The sequence below is a fragment of the Crocuta crocuta genome, unplaced genomic scaffold (genome assembly GCF_008692635.1).
Source record: "Crocuta crocuta isolate KB4526 unplaced genomic scaffold, BGI_CrCroc_1.0 scaffold343, whole genome shotgun sequence".
In the NCBI taxonomy this organism is placed as follows: domain Eukaryota; kingdom Metazoa; phylum Chordata; class Mammalia; order Carnivora; family Hyaenidae; genus Crocuta; species Crocuta crocuta.
The window spans coordinates 7,634,123-7,651,378 of NW_027532679.1; the positions used below are offsets into that span (position 1 = coordinate 7,634,123).

Here is a 17,256-nt window from a genome sequence, read left to right on the forward strand (position 1 = left end):
GAGAGAGAGGGAGTCACAGACTGAAACAGGCTCCAGGCTCTGAGCTGGCAGTCAGCACAGAGCCCGACGCGGAGCTCGAACCCACGAACCGCGAGATCATGACCTAAGCGAAAGTCGGACGCTTAACCGACTGAGCCACCCAGGGGCCCCAGTTATTAGAGGATTTTAAGAAGTGATATTTCGGGTTTACTTTTGACAAGAATAATAATACTTCTTGCTCACAGGTTTACTATAAAGATTAAATAAAATAATTCACATAAAATGCTTCCCATAGTACATGACAAAGGCTAACCATAAAATATTAACTTTCATAATTGTTCTCATTAACTAGATAGAGATTAGAAAAGCATGATCAAAATAGAAAGTCATTGCATGGGCAATTCTTCAAAAATAAGAGTAATAATCCAAGGAGGGAAAGAGAAATAATAAAGAGATGCTTTGGTTCAAAGATCAAGTGAAGATAATTTCTAGAACATTTAAGGGCTTTAAAAATAGAGGAAAATCTTAAAGTACAAAACAGAGGAATATTAAACTTTCCAGGTGAATCTCTCAATGCTTTAAGCACAGAAATAATTGGAAATCGATTTGAAGCTGTTTCAAATTGATGCTTCTTCCAATTTAGGGCCAGGAAGAAGGATCCAAAACTGTTTGGATGGCTTTGGGCAAAGTATTATACTCAGTAAATAGAAAGAATTTGTTGTAAATAGATTCCAAGAAAGCTACTAATAGGCCTTCCCGCTGGCTGAGCAAGATTACTGAAATAAAACAAAGCAAGGCAAAATGTACTATTGCCTACTTAAGCAGTCTGGCATAAAAATTAATGCAGTAGCTGGATATGAGAGAAAAAAATAAGCAGATCATCTCAAAGCCTCATGAGAGACAATGTATCTCATTTCTCTAGCAGTAACCTATGACAGGTGTACAATAGGCATGAATGATACAACCGCTGGAGGACTTATGCTTTGAACTCCCAGACAACCTTTGAAGTGCAAGATCTCATTTCACACACAGCCCAAGGAAGAGTATATTGTATCTTTCCTTTTTATATCATTTTATGTATTCCATTCCTTTTAAGAGCATTTATTGATTATCTATTATGTGCAAGGAGCTGTGGAAAATAGAGAATTGTGCAAGACATGGTCCTCACCACCCAAGAAACTTATATTACAGCAAAGGGATACAAGGTACAGACTATATTCATTCAACATAAGACACCATCTATATAATTTAAATCAAAGTAATAGCTTTATGGAAAACAAGAAAATCATTAAATATGCATAGAACTTTTTGGATATCTCAATTTCAGAAACATTAAAATTTGCAAGAAATGAATACCTCAATATATAAAATCAGGTATATAAATCTCTACACTAAAAGGAAGCATAAGTGTCAAAGATAGTTTCTGAAATAACTAGGCATTAGAGGAGCACAAGGGAAAAAGGTATTAGTACTGGGTCAGAAGGGTTAGCAAAATACAGATGATGTTAACATTTCAGCTGAGCTGTAAAAAAAGAACCAGAAAGTCTATAATGGAAATGGCGGGTAAAAAAATGCATCCCAGGCAAATGGAAATGGAGGGTAAGAAATGCATTCCTGGCAGATGAAATGGCACACATAGAGGTGCAGAGCAAAAATTACTCTGCACAGAGCAGCAGTCATAAATTCAGACTGATGAAAGTAGGTTCATATTAGACCCAGTTTTAAGGAGTTTTAAATGTTAAATAAAGGATAGTAAACATGGCCCTGCCGGAATAGAAAGTTTTATTTATTTAAAAATTTATTTATTTATTTTTTTACAAATAGTTTATTGTTAAGTTGGTTTCCATATAACACCCAGTGCTCATCCCCACAAGTGCCCTTCTCCATGCCTATCTCCCCCTTCTCCCCCCACACCCATCAGTCCTCAGTTTGTTCTCAGCATTCAAGGGTCTCTCATGGTTTACCTCTCTCCCTCTCCCCCACCATTTTCCCCCTTCTTCTCCCTTACGGTTCTCCGTTAAGTTTCTCCTAATCCTCCTATACGTGCAAATATATGGTATTTGTCCTTCTCTGCCTGACTTATTTCATTCAGCCTAACACCCTCAAGGTCCATCCATGTTGCTACACATGACCAGATTTCATTCTTTCTCATTGCCATGTAGTTATTTCCATTGTATAGATAAACCACATCTTCTTGATCCATTCGTCCGTTNGCTATTTTATATATCAGTGTGTTTGCTTTTTGTTGCTAATTTTTAAAAATTGAGAAAGAGAAAGTAATCCTGATCACAAGTAGGATTTGTCCATCATAAAGCTTATTCTTTTTTTAATATAATTTATTGTCAAACTGGCTAACATACAGTGTGTAAAGTGTGCTCTTGTTTTTTGGGGTAGATTCCCATGGTTCATCACTTACATACAACACCTAGTGCTCATCTCAACAAGTGCCTTCCTCAATGCCCATCACCCATTTTCTCCTTTCCCCCACCACCCAGCCATCCACCCTGTTTGCTATCTGTATTTAAAAGTCTCTTATGGTTTGCCTCTCTCCCTCTCTGTTTGTGTCTATTTTTTCCCCTTCCCTTCCACCATGGTCTTCTGTTAAGTTTCTCAAGATCCACATATGAGTGAAAATATATGATATCTGTCCTCTGACCGACTTATTTCACTCAGCATAATACCTTTAATTCCATCCACATTGCTGCAAATGGCATGATTTTATTCTTTCTCATTGCCAAGTAGTATTCCTTTGTATATATAAATCACATCTTCTTCATGCATTCATCAGTTGATGGACACTTAGGCTCTTTCCATAATTTGGTTATTGTCGAAAGCACTGCTATAAACTTTAGGGTACATGTGCCCCTATGAATCAGCAATCCTGTATCCCCTGGATAAATTCTTAGTAGTGCTATCCTGGGTCATAGGGTAGTTCTATTTTTAATTTTTTGAGAAACCTCCACAGTGTTTTCCAGAGTGGCTGCACCAGTTTGAATTCCCACCAACATTGCAAGAGGGTTCCTCCACATCCTCAGCCGCATCTGTAGTCTCCTGATTTGTTCATTTTAGCAACTCCAACCAGTATGAAGTGGTATCTCAGTGTGGTTTTGATTTGTATTTCCCTGCTGATGACTGATGTCAAGCATCTTTTCATATGTCTGCTGGCCATCTGCATGTCTTCTTTGGAAAAATGTCTATCCATGTTTTCTGCCCATTTCTCCACTGAATTATTTGTTTTCTCGGGTGTGGAGTTCGATAAGTTCTTTATAGATTTTGGATACTAACCCTTTATCCGATATATCATTTGCAAATATCTTTTACCACTCTGTCAGTTGCCTTTTACTTTTGTTGACTGTTTCCTTTGCAGTGCAGAAGATTAAGCTTATTCTTAACTGTTAAGTATTTACACATATATGTACATATATACATAACTATCCATATATGCATGCTACAAAGTTAGTGTATGATTTCAAGATTATTCTATTTGTTGCTTTTACAGTTTCTGATGATACCTTGTTGGCTTTCAGAAGCCTCCATTTCTTTAATGTGTCTTAAAAACAGGAACACAAAAGTCTTATTTTTCCAAGGTCTTTACCGGATGGACCTGTTAAGTTATTGCATTAGTGATGGATCTACTCCACTACTCGTAAAAGACCTGGGTGGGCTCATGATTATTCTCGTGAACGAAACACAACTATTTCGTAGGAATTTTGGATAAGCCAACAGGAAATGTGCTAGAAAAAAAATATTCTAAAGCCAGTTTCCATAAAAAGCCTGACAGTAAATAGTTTAGGCTTTGTGGGCCATATGGTGCCTGTCACAGCCACTCAACTCTGCCATTGTAGCATGAAAGCAGCCACAGAAATATGTAAATGAATGAGCATATCTATATTCCAATAAAATTTTATTTACAAAAGTAGGAGGTTAACAACAAATATTAGAATGACCAAAATCCAAAATTCAGGCAACAACCAACAGCTGGTAAGGATGTGGAGCAACAGGAATTCTCATCCATTGCTGGTGAAAACACAAAGTAGCACAGATACTTTGGAAGAGTTTGGTGGTTTCTTAACAAAAGTAAACCTACTCTCACCATGCATTGTAGCAATTACACTCCTTGGTATTTGCTTAAGGAAGCTGAAAACTTATGTCCACACAAAAATCTGCATGTAGATGTTTATACTAGCATTATTCATAATTGCCAAAAACTCAAAGCAGCCAAGATGTCCTTCATTAGGTGAATCACTAAAGAAACTGGGATATCCATAAAATGAAATGTTATTCAGTAATTTAAAAAATGAGCTATCAAGGGGTGCTTAGGTGCCAGTTGAGCATCCAACTCTTAATTTCAGCACAGGTTGTGATCTCATGGTCATGAGATGGAGTCCCTAGTCAGGGTCTGTGCTGGGCTTCGAGCCTGCTTAAGGTTCTCTATCCCTCAGCCCGCCCTGCTCATAAGTGCGTGCACACATTCTCTTTGCTCTCTCTCAAAAATTTAGAAAAAAAAAAGAGCTTTCAAGTTATGACAAGATGAGGAGAAACTTTAAATGCATGTTGCTAAGTGAAAGAAGTCCATCTGAAGAGGTTACATATGGTATGATTCCAACTACATGACATTCTGGGAAAGAGAAAACTATGGAAACAGTAAAAAGATCAATAGTTGCCAAGCACGGCGAGGGGGATAATAAATGAGTGGACACATGGGACTTTTAGGGCAGTGAGTCTAACTATTCTGTGTGATGTGTATTGGTGAATACATGACATTAAGCATTTGTCAAAACTCCTAGAATTTACAACACAATCATGAACACGAATCCAAACTACAGACTTTAGTTAATACTAATGTATCAATATTGGCTAATGAATTTTAATAGATGTACCACACCAACACAAGATGTTAACAGCAGGAGAAACTGTGGAGGGGGTGAGAGGATACTGGAACTCTGTTCAATTTTTCTATAAACCTAAAATTGCTCTACAACAAAACAAAACAAAAACAGGCAATGAGCCAGATTTTGCCTGTGGGTTACAGTTTGTTCTCTGCTTAGAGAATGAAAACAACATCACAGAACACTTGGAGCTCATAAAGTTGTCTTGGTGAATCTCACTAACTTTCAAGGAATTCATTCAATAAGGTTTTCAGAATTTTATTTGGAAAAACAGGTTCCCATAATAACAGCCCTCCTTCCAATTACATTCATATTCTTTTTTCTATAGCAAAAAGATTATCCATTATAATCATGAAACTCCATCAGCCACTTTCCATACAAGCCAACAGCTAAGCCTTTCCTTTTTGTCCCAGGGTTCAGGGACCTCATACAACCTGCAGAGCCTCTGTGCTGGGGAACCTAGCACATCTATTGCAAGCACCAAATGCAAGTGTCTTCAGATTATGTCTTCATCTAGGCTGTCCAAAAATCTCCATGGGATTCAATATCTTACTGCTCTCTTAATTAGTCTCATATTCTATATTTTAGAAAGCTTCATTTTCTAGAGTTTTTACTGTTATGCTACCATCAACATTATAAGAAACTCTAGCATTTTTTGAGTTTTTTAAAACTCGGTGTTCCTCAGTCTCCATGAGACTCTCCACTGAGAGCAGCAATTTCTATTGCATTTTTAAGATACTAATCAAATTTACTCAGAATTTTTTTTAAAATTTTTACTCAAAATAGTGATGTGCATTCTTAGTAACAATGCCATAATCTATTTAGCACTTAATGTAACAATGAAAACACATTCAATCATGTTACTCTTTTAAATATTTAATTGCTTTTGTGTTACAAAAGGTAGCAATAAAATTTGTCAACTGCAATCACCAATATAATAATGAAGTTTATTTCCTTATAATTTGTCATAAACCATCATAATGTAACACATAAATGCAGAACTCTTCTTCTTGGGAAAAGTGTGCTCTTATTCCTGTTATTTTAGTGAGATTGGTCAAGTATCGAGACAGAATTGTAGCTAACTCAATATGTCTCTACTGCTAATTGTATGGGATGCAGAAAACTTATTTTCTCTAGACCAAATTTTTGTTATTTCCATGGTATGCACACAGACAAGCTGTGGCTGCTCTGAGCACCATGCATATTTCTGCCCCTCTTTTTTTTTTTATTTTCCATGGCATACCCATTAATAGTAAGAAACTTCAACCATTTAGGCGGGGCCAGGCATGGCGGCGGCGGCAGCTGCCGAGGGTGTCCCCGCGACCCAAAAAGAGGATCCAGTTCGAGACGATGCCGCCGTGGAGACAGCTGAGGAAGCAAAGGAGCTGGCTGAAGCTGACATCACTGAGCTCTGCCGGGACATGTTCTCCAAAATGGCAACTTACCTGACTGGGGAACTGACGGCCACCAGCGAAGACTATAAGCTCCTGGAAAATATGAATAAACTAACCAGCCTGAAGTATCTTGAAATGAAAGATATTGCTATAAACATTAGTAGAAACTTAAAGGACTTAAACCAGAAGTATGCTGGACTGCAGCCTTACCTGGATCAGATCAATGTAATTGAAGAACAGGTAGCAGCTCTTGAGCAGGCAGCCTACAAGTTGGATGCATATTCAAAAAAACTGGAAGCCAAGTACAAGAAGCTGGAGAAGCGATGAAAAACTTATTCTTGTGGAAAAATGGTTTTCTTTTTAACATGGAGGAATGTTTTATAAGATCTGAATCCTGAGGCTGATGAATTGTCAAAACTCCTCAAAAGGAACCTATGCTGGTCGTCCCAGAAACGTCCCAACATTGGAGTAAACTGGAGGACTGTGGCTACCCCTGAACTTCTTCGGAGGCAGTATCCCTCAGAAACTCACACTTAAAACTCCTTACCCTTTACTTGAATGTTTTATCACCCACTCAGGACAGAGGGTCTCTCAAAGTTCAGGATAAACCTGGGTTTGCCAGTAGATCAAATGAGAGGACCTATTTTCTCTCATAGTGGTTGATTACTACATTATTTTCTTAATGGCTCGTTTTGAGTTTCTGTGTCAATGGTTCTTTTTTTCTATTAATGATGCTAATGTATTGCTAATAAGATCCTAAATTAAAAAAGGAAAACAATCTTGTTCTTTATAAAAAAAAAAAAAAAAGAAACTTCAACCATTTAGCCTAAGAATCAGACTGATCAGCCTCTAAGGGTAGTATGGCTGAAGTGGAGTGAAATCCAATATCTCAATTCCTATACACATAAGCTATTTGCCATCTATGAAAGATTAACAACTTTCTTTCCTGACCATGTCTGTAACCACGCCAACAGCCATTTTGAAAAGAAATATATGTATATTGTGGAGAAACAGAATAGAAAAAAGAGAACCCAGAAAAATCCCTTTAAAATAGAAGCACCAGGATCTGAGTTAGGATTTGAGTTTATTTGTCAAGTGATCTAGACTTGAGAAAGTATAAATAACCTTTAGAGAAGTAATAGAGGCATCACTATCAGCTATTTACCACATAGCATGCTATAACAGAAACTAATATATAAACAAAACAAGGTTAAATACAAAAACAAGGACCCAGTGCCATATAATTGCAGTCTGTCCTAATACCTCTCTCCATTTTTTTGTCTCCAATTTCTGTATGTGGGAGGAAGGCAAAGAGGGAATCAGAGCTTGCAAGGAGAATTTTGCCTTGTTATTTTGCTAATTTAACGTTCAGCATCTGGTCCACCTGCTGCTATGTGTGAGCTACGATGATCTGACACAGATCATGGAATGCTGATTCAGAAATAATGAAGAGTTGATTTTAGATTGAAATTCTTTGCGGGTGAACAACATTCGAGCTTATTAAGACCAGTCAATAACTAACCAAATTTTCGCTTTTGAATTATTTTAGCAGATGGCCGCTTTAGCCTGTTTCATATATCTTTCATAAGCTCACAAACAGTGCTCATTTGCATTTTTTTTCCATCTTGGAAAATAATTGTTGTGGTTCTTCACTTTTACTCACTCCCTTTTGCATTTTAGTGGAAATTTTTATGTTGAAATTTTAGTCCAGACTTTTCCACTTTATAGTGGCAAGGTTAGGTTAAGTTAGGAATAATTAAGTGTGGGTCAGGGGCGTATGCAAGTTTCAACATATGCCTTGGAAACTCAAGTTGCCTTAGGAAAACACTCCACTCATTTCTTCCTCTGCAAAATGTGAGATGGTCTGTTTCACAGAGAATCATCTGCTTATATAAGGCAATTTTTCAAAAAGTTATAAAAATTTTAAGGCAATAACAATTTTTTTTCTAATAGTAACAGTGACATTCTGTAACTGCAAACAGATATCTAAGCAATTATGATAAAGTCACATCTCTGAGGTGTTTATAGGGCAAAGTTTTCCAATGGCTGTAAGCAACATATACACCATCCTACATCTAAAAATCTTTATGCAAGTGTCATAGTTTGATGTAGTACATTACACTGAAAGGAATTTATCCCAGTCTACTCTCTTGTCTAGCCCAACTTATTTCTAGAAAGAATTGATTTTTTTTTTCTCTCATGGATAGGGCTTCCTTTAATCAAAGATAATATCTATTCTATGAGAGAAATAGAAGCTTTTATCTATTGAGAAGAAACATAAAGCTTTTTGGAGATATAGCCAATTAACTGCAATATTCATAAAACTTCTCAAAAAAATAAAAAGGAAATTGGCATCAAGTCTGAGAAGACCATAATTACCATCTGGAAAAACAAAACAAAACAAGCAAACTAGTTTTCATAGAACTAGCTTGATAATTCTGCAGCCAATTAGTAACAATACAACAAAAGTTACCTAAAGTACTCAGAGAAGGGGGCTTGTTCTTGGTACACTCTCCAAACAAAACAAAAATAAGCCTGGTGTGGTAGCTTGCTTACATTAAGGGTCCCAGATAGGGCCTCCTTAAACCTTGGCCCTTAACTGTGTTCTTCTCTCCCACACTGAATCTACCATCTGACTTATTTTAGGCAATGAGATCCTAGCTAATGTGCTGAAAGCAAAGGCTTGAAAAGGACATGTATGTTTCCACTTGCCCTCTTATATGATTGGGCTGGCTCATTCTTGGACCTTTTCCACTATCAAATGGGCATGCCGTTTGTCTGATGAAAGTATGTGAGAGACTTATGGACTAAAAGACAACCTGTCCAAGGTAAAACAGTAACAGTTAAGACAGCTTTTTGCCAACGTACCATATGACCACAGAGGTATGATCTAGCCCAGCACATAACAATCCAGCCTATATTGGTGTAACCAACCAGCCAGTCCATAGGCTCACGAGAAATAATAAATATGTGTTTTAAATCTTTTTGTTCTAGGGGTGATTTGTTACACAGCATCATTATGTCAAGAGATCATTTACATACCTAATTATAATCTGAAAAATCTTTCTAAAAACTTAACACACTTTTTTTTACCTGAATAAGTTGACTTTCTGAGCACAATTTTCTCCATTTGTCTCTTTTTCCCTCAATAAATTGAAATTAAATGTTTCATTGCACATTTAAATATTTCTCTGTTATTACTTGCATTTAGCTGTGACATACCAGTTAACTAAAATTACTATCTTTTAGGACAAGTTGTTATAGTTATCCAATATACCTTTCAGCAAAGTTAGTCTTAACCAAGGGATACTTCTAAAACAGATGTGGCTTAATCTGAGAACTAAAATATCCTGTAAGCTTTGAGAAAATAAATTTTTTAAAAAAGAAATCAAATCTATTCCAGGATATCAAATAAGAGTTTGCTTAGAGTATATGTAATTCCTTGGGGCTACATTTTCTCTTTCAGTTTTCAATAAAAGTCAGCTTGATGACAACTAGAATCAACCTATTTATTTCTTATTGTTACCAGTAAATGGTCATTTTAAAGCAACACTCCACTTCTTGCCAAGATATCCATATCTTTCCCATGGACAGTACTATATCAACATTAGTATAATATGTTTATCATGTGTCTTTCCATTCAGAGATTGGAAAACTTCAATATATTTTTCTAATATAGAAAAGAAATCTGGGGCATTTGAGAGGTGAAGTTATTTGCTATTTGCTCAACCTCTCAGAATCTTGTTTCCCCTTTTATCACAGATCAAATGATGTTGGAGAGAGAAAGGTTTGTGTGTTATGACATTCTGTCCTCAAATAACTGTTCTTTCCTCCCCATTTCTGTGGGAATAGAGAATACTATAAATCAGAAAACAGAAATGACTTGTTTTTACTTTAAATTCATCAACCAAAATAGACATGTATGGAAAAATAATGTAAGAAAGTGAAAAGTTCTAAAGTTTTAAAATAAAGGTAGGATACCTTATTTCTAGTGGGTTTATAGCATGCAGGAAAAGTGTACGATGTACACAAAGAGAGGTAAGATTGCCAAGGAAGCACTTTTTATTTCCTTGCTATTGGTAATGTTCGTTACCACTACATATCTGCTTTTTATAAACCAGACTCACTGTTAAGTGCTTTCCAGATATTTTATTTATGCTTCAACAAAAAATACAGCTAGTTTGGCAGATCCAAAAACCATTTCCCACTCCCTTCTCCCATACTAACTTCCACTGTAGTGGCTAGAAAAGTAAAATGCTCATTTTTCCAGCTTTCTGTGTAAGAAACGGCCATGAAAGAAAATAAGAGATGGGCATGAAACAACGTTCTGGACAATGATATATAAGCAGAAATTGGGGATTTCTAGGAAACCTTTTGTTTACTTGATTGAAAGAGATTCCTCATTAATGGTTCCTCTTCCTTTCTTCCTGCTTTGAATGTGGATTTCATGCCCAGGACTGTGGCCATCTTGTCACCATATGGGGAAAAAATCAGATTACAGAGATACCATCTCTGATAATAATGAGTCACTAAACCAATTCCAGGAACCATCTACCTCCAGATTTCTTGTCATAAAAAAAGAAAATAAGCCATTATTTATTAAAGTCACTGTTAGTCAAGTGTTTTACTATTTCAGCTTATACATATTCCTGATAGAAATTTCAAATCCTATGTTCCTTTTTTTCCCCAAGTGTAAGAAAAAGTATTTATGTGCAAAAAAGTATTTATACTTACCGACAAACTAATAGAAGCATGATGCTATAACTGAAAATGCTTTAAGTAAATATCTTATTAATAGTATAGGTTAAAAAGCTTTAAGTAAATATCTTATACTATTAAAAGTTTGATTAAAAATCTAAATATTTAAAAATTTTTAATGTTCATTTTTGAGAGAGAGAGAGAGAGAGAGAGAGAGTGTGTGTGTGTGTGTGTGTGTGTGTGTGTGTGAGTGGGGGAGGGGCAGAGAAAGAGGAAAACACAGAATTTGAAGTGGGTTCCAGGCTCTGAATTGTCGCATAGAGTCCTGATGCAGGGCTTGAGCTCACAAACTGTGAGCTCATGACCTGAGCTGAAGTCAGACACTTAACTAACTGAGCCACCCAGGTTCCCCCAAAATGTAAATATTCACATAAAGAAATGAAACATCCATGTAAAATATCCAATCCAGAAGGCACTCCTGATATTTAGTCACATACGTTTCACACATATCACCAGAGCCCTTATGTCTGGGAAGGTGCTTTATATTTCTGTTTGTTATTAAATCCTAATTCTTCTTATTAAATCTTAAGCAAGACAAATAGTGCCTCTCTCCTTGTAGTCAATGTTGAGGTAAACATCATATTGGTAATCTCTCCAGAACTTTCCAACACCAGTCTTATCCTAGGTTCTCAGGGCATGTACTGATTGTAAAGTGAGATCACTTGGTTATTGATTTTAATACAATGAGCACCAGGAGAAGCAGAGTTAGTAGATGTAATTACCAAAAGGTTTACTTTTTTACTTGGCTACAAGACAACTATAAAAAAAAAAAAAAACAACAACAACAAAAAAACGGAGATCAAGACTGACATGAAAGTATAAAATGGGGTACTTTCAGAGAACATAAATGTAAATATTTAAATAAAGAAACAAAACATCCATGTAAAATATCCAATCCAGAAGGCACTGCAGCCCCTGCATTCACCCTCTTATCTCTGAGGATGCTGCAATCCTCAAATTGCTACTAATTTAGAGAACTGTGGAACTACCAAAATAATTTACTTTGGGTTTTGAATTGTGAAGACAAGGGAAGTAAAACTGCACTCTCAGATTTTGGTATCATAGAAAGAGTTCAGGCTTTAAATGCAGATGAACATTTACTAGCTTACACACCTGGGTGGTTTACTTAACACCTTTGAGTGGTAGCATCTCATCTATAACTCAGAAGGACGTTGCAGAGTAAATGCATCAGTTCTCGGAATCGCTTGGTACATACCATGGCACATATCAAATGTTCAAAAAATGATTGCTACTTTAACTAACGTGATTATCATTTTGATAGTATCTTATTTAGCAAGTGTCTTTAGACAAAACTAGAAGACATACCACAATATGTTCAGAGAGCTTCACTCTTAGTCAAAATGAGTAAATGTAATCTTAAATTAATCTTAAAACTAAATCTTCTTTTAAAATATATAATTTTAACTATAAGGCCAGGAAATTGTGGTGAGAACTGCCATTGATCTTGACAAGGTCCCTGAGAGAGCTGAGCAAATACTGAGTAAACTCTAAGTTCAATAAGGGCTGAAACAAAATAAAATAAAACCATAGAAAATTATGTTTGCTCCATCTGCCTAAAATGTAAAGAAAGTGCCAATGTGGTGTTCTATTAGCTTTCACTTTATTTGTTTAGTAAATGTGAGACTGGTCAAGGAGCCCATGGTACATTTGCCAGCCTACCTCACAAAAAGTTAACTATAAGTGAAAAACAAGATCTTGTTCCCTTAACAAGTATTTGAGCTCCTTTTTTTTTTTTTTTTTTTTGTTAGGAACAGAAGATACAAAAGTTAATAAGATATAGCTCTACCCCCATAAAAAGCTCCCAGTCTGTTTAGAATAAGAAAACCTTAAAAACTGACTTCTGGAGCAATATGATGAGCAGCAACAGGGGCTGAGAATGACTTGTTTGTAGAGATCATGGAAAACAAGTGCTCTATCCCTCAAAATACTTATCAAAGTTATTATCATGAAGGGTCTCCCCCTCCCTGATAAAGATTCTCTTCATGAGTGCCAAGGCTGGGAGACTGGAATGAAGCAGGCGAGATTATCCAGGCTTGGATCGAACTAAGATTATGAAATCAGCCTTATGAAACAAAGAACTATGGGTCATTTGCCCTATGGAGCTTGAGTCAGAAATTCTAAATATCCATTCTGCAAAGTAGTCCAAGCAGACAGCCTGTAAGCCTAGCTCCTGTCCCCATGAGGCAGTCTTATCTCAAGAAGGAATGGTAGGAACTGTGACCTGATAACAAATCAGGAAGTCTCTCTGGTTGTCAAACCTGACTAAGTATATTTTGTCATGGCCATTGTGTTTTTCTTCCCAGCAACACTGGAGGAACAGAAATGGAAGAGTAATAGTAAAATAGACATGCAAATGAGGAATCATAATGCAAGGAAGTACAGACGTACAATTAGTGAGCCATGAATTCATCTCAGTCCTGGGATCAGATGCTCACAGAAAACTCAGAACACTTGTCACGTGCTGATACTTGAAGAAGATACAGAGATTTCATGAGCTGGTATGTGGAAAGCGACCTAGGAAGAGAGCATGCATGTTAATGGAAGAGCAGGGAGGTAGGAAAGTAACTGTGCTCTAGAAAGGATAAACAATTTGACATAACGGGAGGGCGAGTGCTCTGTGTATGTATGTATGTGAAAGGTAGGATTAGGGAGGTAGTGGTGGTAGTGGTAGGTGTGAGTAAACAATAAGACAAAAAGAAAGTTAAATCCAGATTGGGTATGGCATTTTGTGCTTGAGTGAAGGGTCAGACAAATCACTGGCCCATGCAGTTCAAATTTGCTCTGTAAAGAAGGACATGTTTTTAATTTCCTAAATTACATAAAGGGACACTTTTACATAAAAATCTAATTTTTGTTTTTTCTTGAAAACTTTTATGTGGCAATAATTATGGAGGTGAGTTTCAGTGACCATTAGCATGTGAGATCCAGTTGGCCACCGACCCTGCCCAGCTCAATTCACTTATTTTATTTCCTGCCAAACCTGGGAAGGCAGATGAGTATTTTACTCTGGTACTCGTGATGAAAAAATAGCAAAAGTATTTTTCATAGGAGACTGATAAGAGCACATTAGTTATATATTCAACCCTGTGAGCAAAAAAAGAATTGAGACCAAACGACCTCTACTAATGCCAGACGGCCTTTTAATAGTTTAAGTCTCTCACTGTTGCCTATGCAATTTTCAATAGTATGTAAATGGCCCTCTGAGATTCAGCTCTCTTACTACCAAATTTACCTTTTTCTCTCCTTTTGTAAAAAGATTTTTAAATCATACAGCCCATCCAAAGAAAGCCATAGAAGATAAACCATTTTATCTTGCTGAATGCCTTTAAATAATTTAAATCAAAGTAAACAATGAACTTGATATCACTCATCTATGATGTTTTAATGGACATTAAATATAAAGCTTTGCTCCAGTTGATTAAACTTTCTCCTAAATATGCAGTGTTTGAAAAGCCCTTCAGCTGGTGTGTTGCTGTGGTATGTGGCCTTACTACTTGATGGTGATTTAGTTTTGCCCCCAAGTCAGAGAAAAGTTGAGTTTAATAATATCAGCGTACTTCATTGCAGTGCACTGAATTAAAAACAAATTAATATTTTATCCTCAGGCAATTCTTGCTATAATCCAGAAAGTCTTATTGAAAGAGATTTATTAGAAGAACAAGGAGTTTGGTTAGTTTAATTTAGCTATGCTTTTATTAAGTTTGCTAATCAGAGCTGTTTTGAGTTTCTCCAAGATGCATACCTAAGATGCATAAAAATGTCGGGCTTTCAAGGAATTGAGGTTACAAATCCTCTAAACTAAAACATTGGCTAAGAGAAAATATGAACGATATGCATCATGCCATCACAATGCATAAACACAAGGTGGAAAACATAACTGACAATGGGATAGATCTCTATTTGCTGAGTACCTTGTATATGTCAGGTACTATTTGGGGCCTTTATATATTACACATTTAAACCTTACAACAAACCTATGAGAAGTTACTATCCTCAATTTCCGGAAGGCTAATGTAACATACACAAGATGACACAGTGGCAAATCGCACTTACTTTTGAACACAAGACTTGTCTGATTCCAAAGCTATGTTTGGAGGGAAAGTAAAGACATAAAAATAATCAGGACTTTTACCAAGCTTTGCTCAATGCTGCTAATGGTCTGCCGATCTCAGCTGTATCAGAAGATCTGAACCTAGATGTACATACTGCAGAGGAGAGATTCATGGCTGTCCCATATTAGGTCTTTGGTTAAGGGGTGCTCCTACATTACTACACACACACACACATCAAACTGACAACAGTCCTATATGTCTAGGAGGTTTTAGGAAAATGGGCTTTTCATCCCTGACAAATATTAAGGCTATTTTAAAGGAGTTCAGATGTTGGGCACCTGGATGTACAAGATCCTATTGTAACAAACAGCAATATACACACTTACAAGCTGTCCATCTTTGCCAATGCTATAAACTGAATTGTTAATAATCTTCTGAAAAAAAAATCCTTAAACCACAAACACTCACTTGTTTACATTTTCACTGGGTTTGAGGAAAATCAGGACAAATAACTGCACCAAAGTAGCAATAATTCTATACAGATATTCTTGTATGCAAAGAAGCAGTGAGACTCAAGGGTAAGAATAATGAAGCTGCCAAGCAAGATGGATGTAATGGCAGCATGAAGCAACATGATAACTGATCAAAGAGCAGAGTGAGGGCTATGCTGCAGAGGCCAGTAAACCAAAGGCGGCTTGTTGGGATTAAACTCTAAACAATAAGATCAGGTCACATCAGAAAAACCCAAAGACCAGCTTTGAAAGAGCAGATATTTCTGAAGGCTTCTTTTCATTTATGGACTCACACGGGTACACACCAACTTTTAAATCCTGCTATCTGACTAGCATGGAAGAGCAGAAAAGGCAGGAAGTAATATTCTCCAAATAAAACAAAACAAAAACAGGTAACAGCAGTTGCCAGAATTTTAAATGGAATCATTATTCTACTTGATGTCAACAACTCTTCTGAAATGGGCACGTTTCCAAACTCTTGACATATTTTTATGTGCCGATTTCACTTTTCCCAACTATAAAAGCATTTGCATGGAGCTCTTTTTTGCCTGTCTATGTATTGTCTTAGATTTTAAACTCCTAGAGGCAATGATATATTTTACAGTAAATTTTGTATAACTGGCTGCACTTTCTTCTAAATAGTAACTCATTGCTTTTATAAAAGAACATATATTTCAATAAAGTTTTTCCATTATATCATTTTATTTGACTCTCATTGTCTTGTGAGGATGAGCAAGATGGCATTATTATCCCATTTCATAGAAAAACTTTAAAAAGATTAAATAGTTTCTCAAGAACACAAAACTATTCAACAGCAGGGTTGAAGCAAAACCTTAAGTATTCTGACCTAAAACTTAACCCCATTTTCGGACTTCTTTGTTTTCAAAGAAGAAAAAAGCTACAGTTATTTTAATGTAATCCTCTTAAGTCTATTTAGCCTAAGTCCTGGGTCAAACACTGGGGACCCATGAGCAAAATCTTTGGGACACTTGTTTAGCCCAAACACTGTTTATAAAGGGCAGCAGGCAGCATAGCAAAGGACAATCCACTGTAGCAGAAACCTTTTCCTAATAGATGCTGGTAAGTAAAATTAACTAATAAAAGTAGTCAGGAAAACCTACCAGCAAACTGGATACTTACTTAATACTTGAATTCTCCTTATTAAGGACAATACACTGATTACCAGCATCTCTCTGGCTAGTGATCTCAGGTTACAGCCTCCTTCACTAACGTGTCTTTCAGAATCTCTGCATCTTCTTTAACAGAACTTTTCAGGTTTCTCTTGAATAAGTTAAAGTAGGGATATTTCACCATCATTTTCATTCTTGAAAGTCTATGCCAATGCATGGTGTTTTCCTAGAAATGTTTAGCTAGAACAAAATCACTCTGAGATGTATATGCAGGACATGCCCTCATGTGCTTCACGCTCACACATTGCCACGTGGAACAAAACCGACCTAATCTGGGGCCTGTAACCACATTAACAGACGTTTTAGTTTGTGCCATTTTGTTTCTTCCTATTTTTCTAATCTCCTTAGCAGAGATTTTCCGTATTTAGTGGACATAAGCATAAGCATCACCTGAGGTGGTTTTTTAAACCGCAGGCTTTCAGGCCCCCAGTGATTTGGGTTCTTTGTCTCTAGTGTTTGAG

General features: G+C 36.5%; 1 long non-coding RNA gene and 1 pseudogene across 1 annotated transcript in view; one reads left to right on the plus strand and one right to left on the minus strand.

Moving 5' to 3' along the window:
• Positions 1-17,256, minus strand: part of LOC144245394 (uncharacterized) — a 46,335-nt gene that overhangs the window by 16,571 nt on the left and 12,508 nt on the right. The gene's annotated exons all lie outside the window — the stretch shown is intronic.
• On the plus strand, positions 5,918-7,040 carry LOC144245363 (biogenesis of lysosome-related organelles complex-1 subunit 2 pseudogene; annotated as a pseudogene).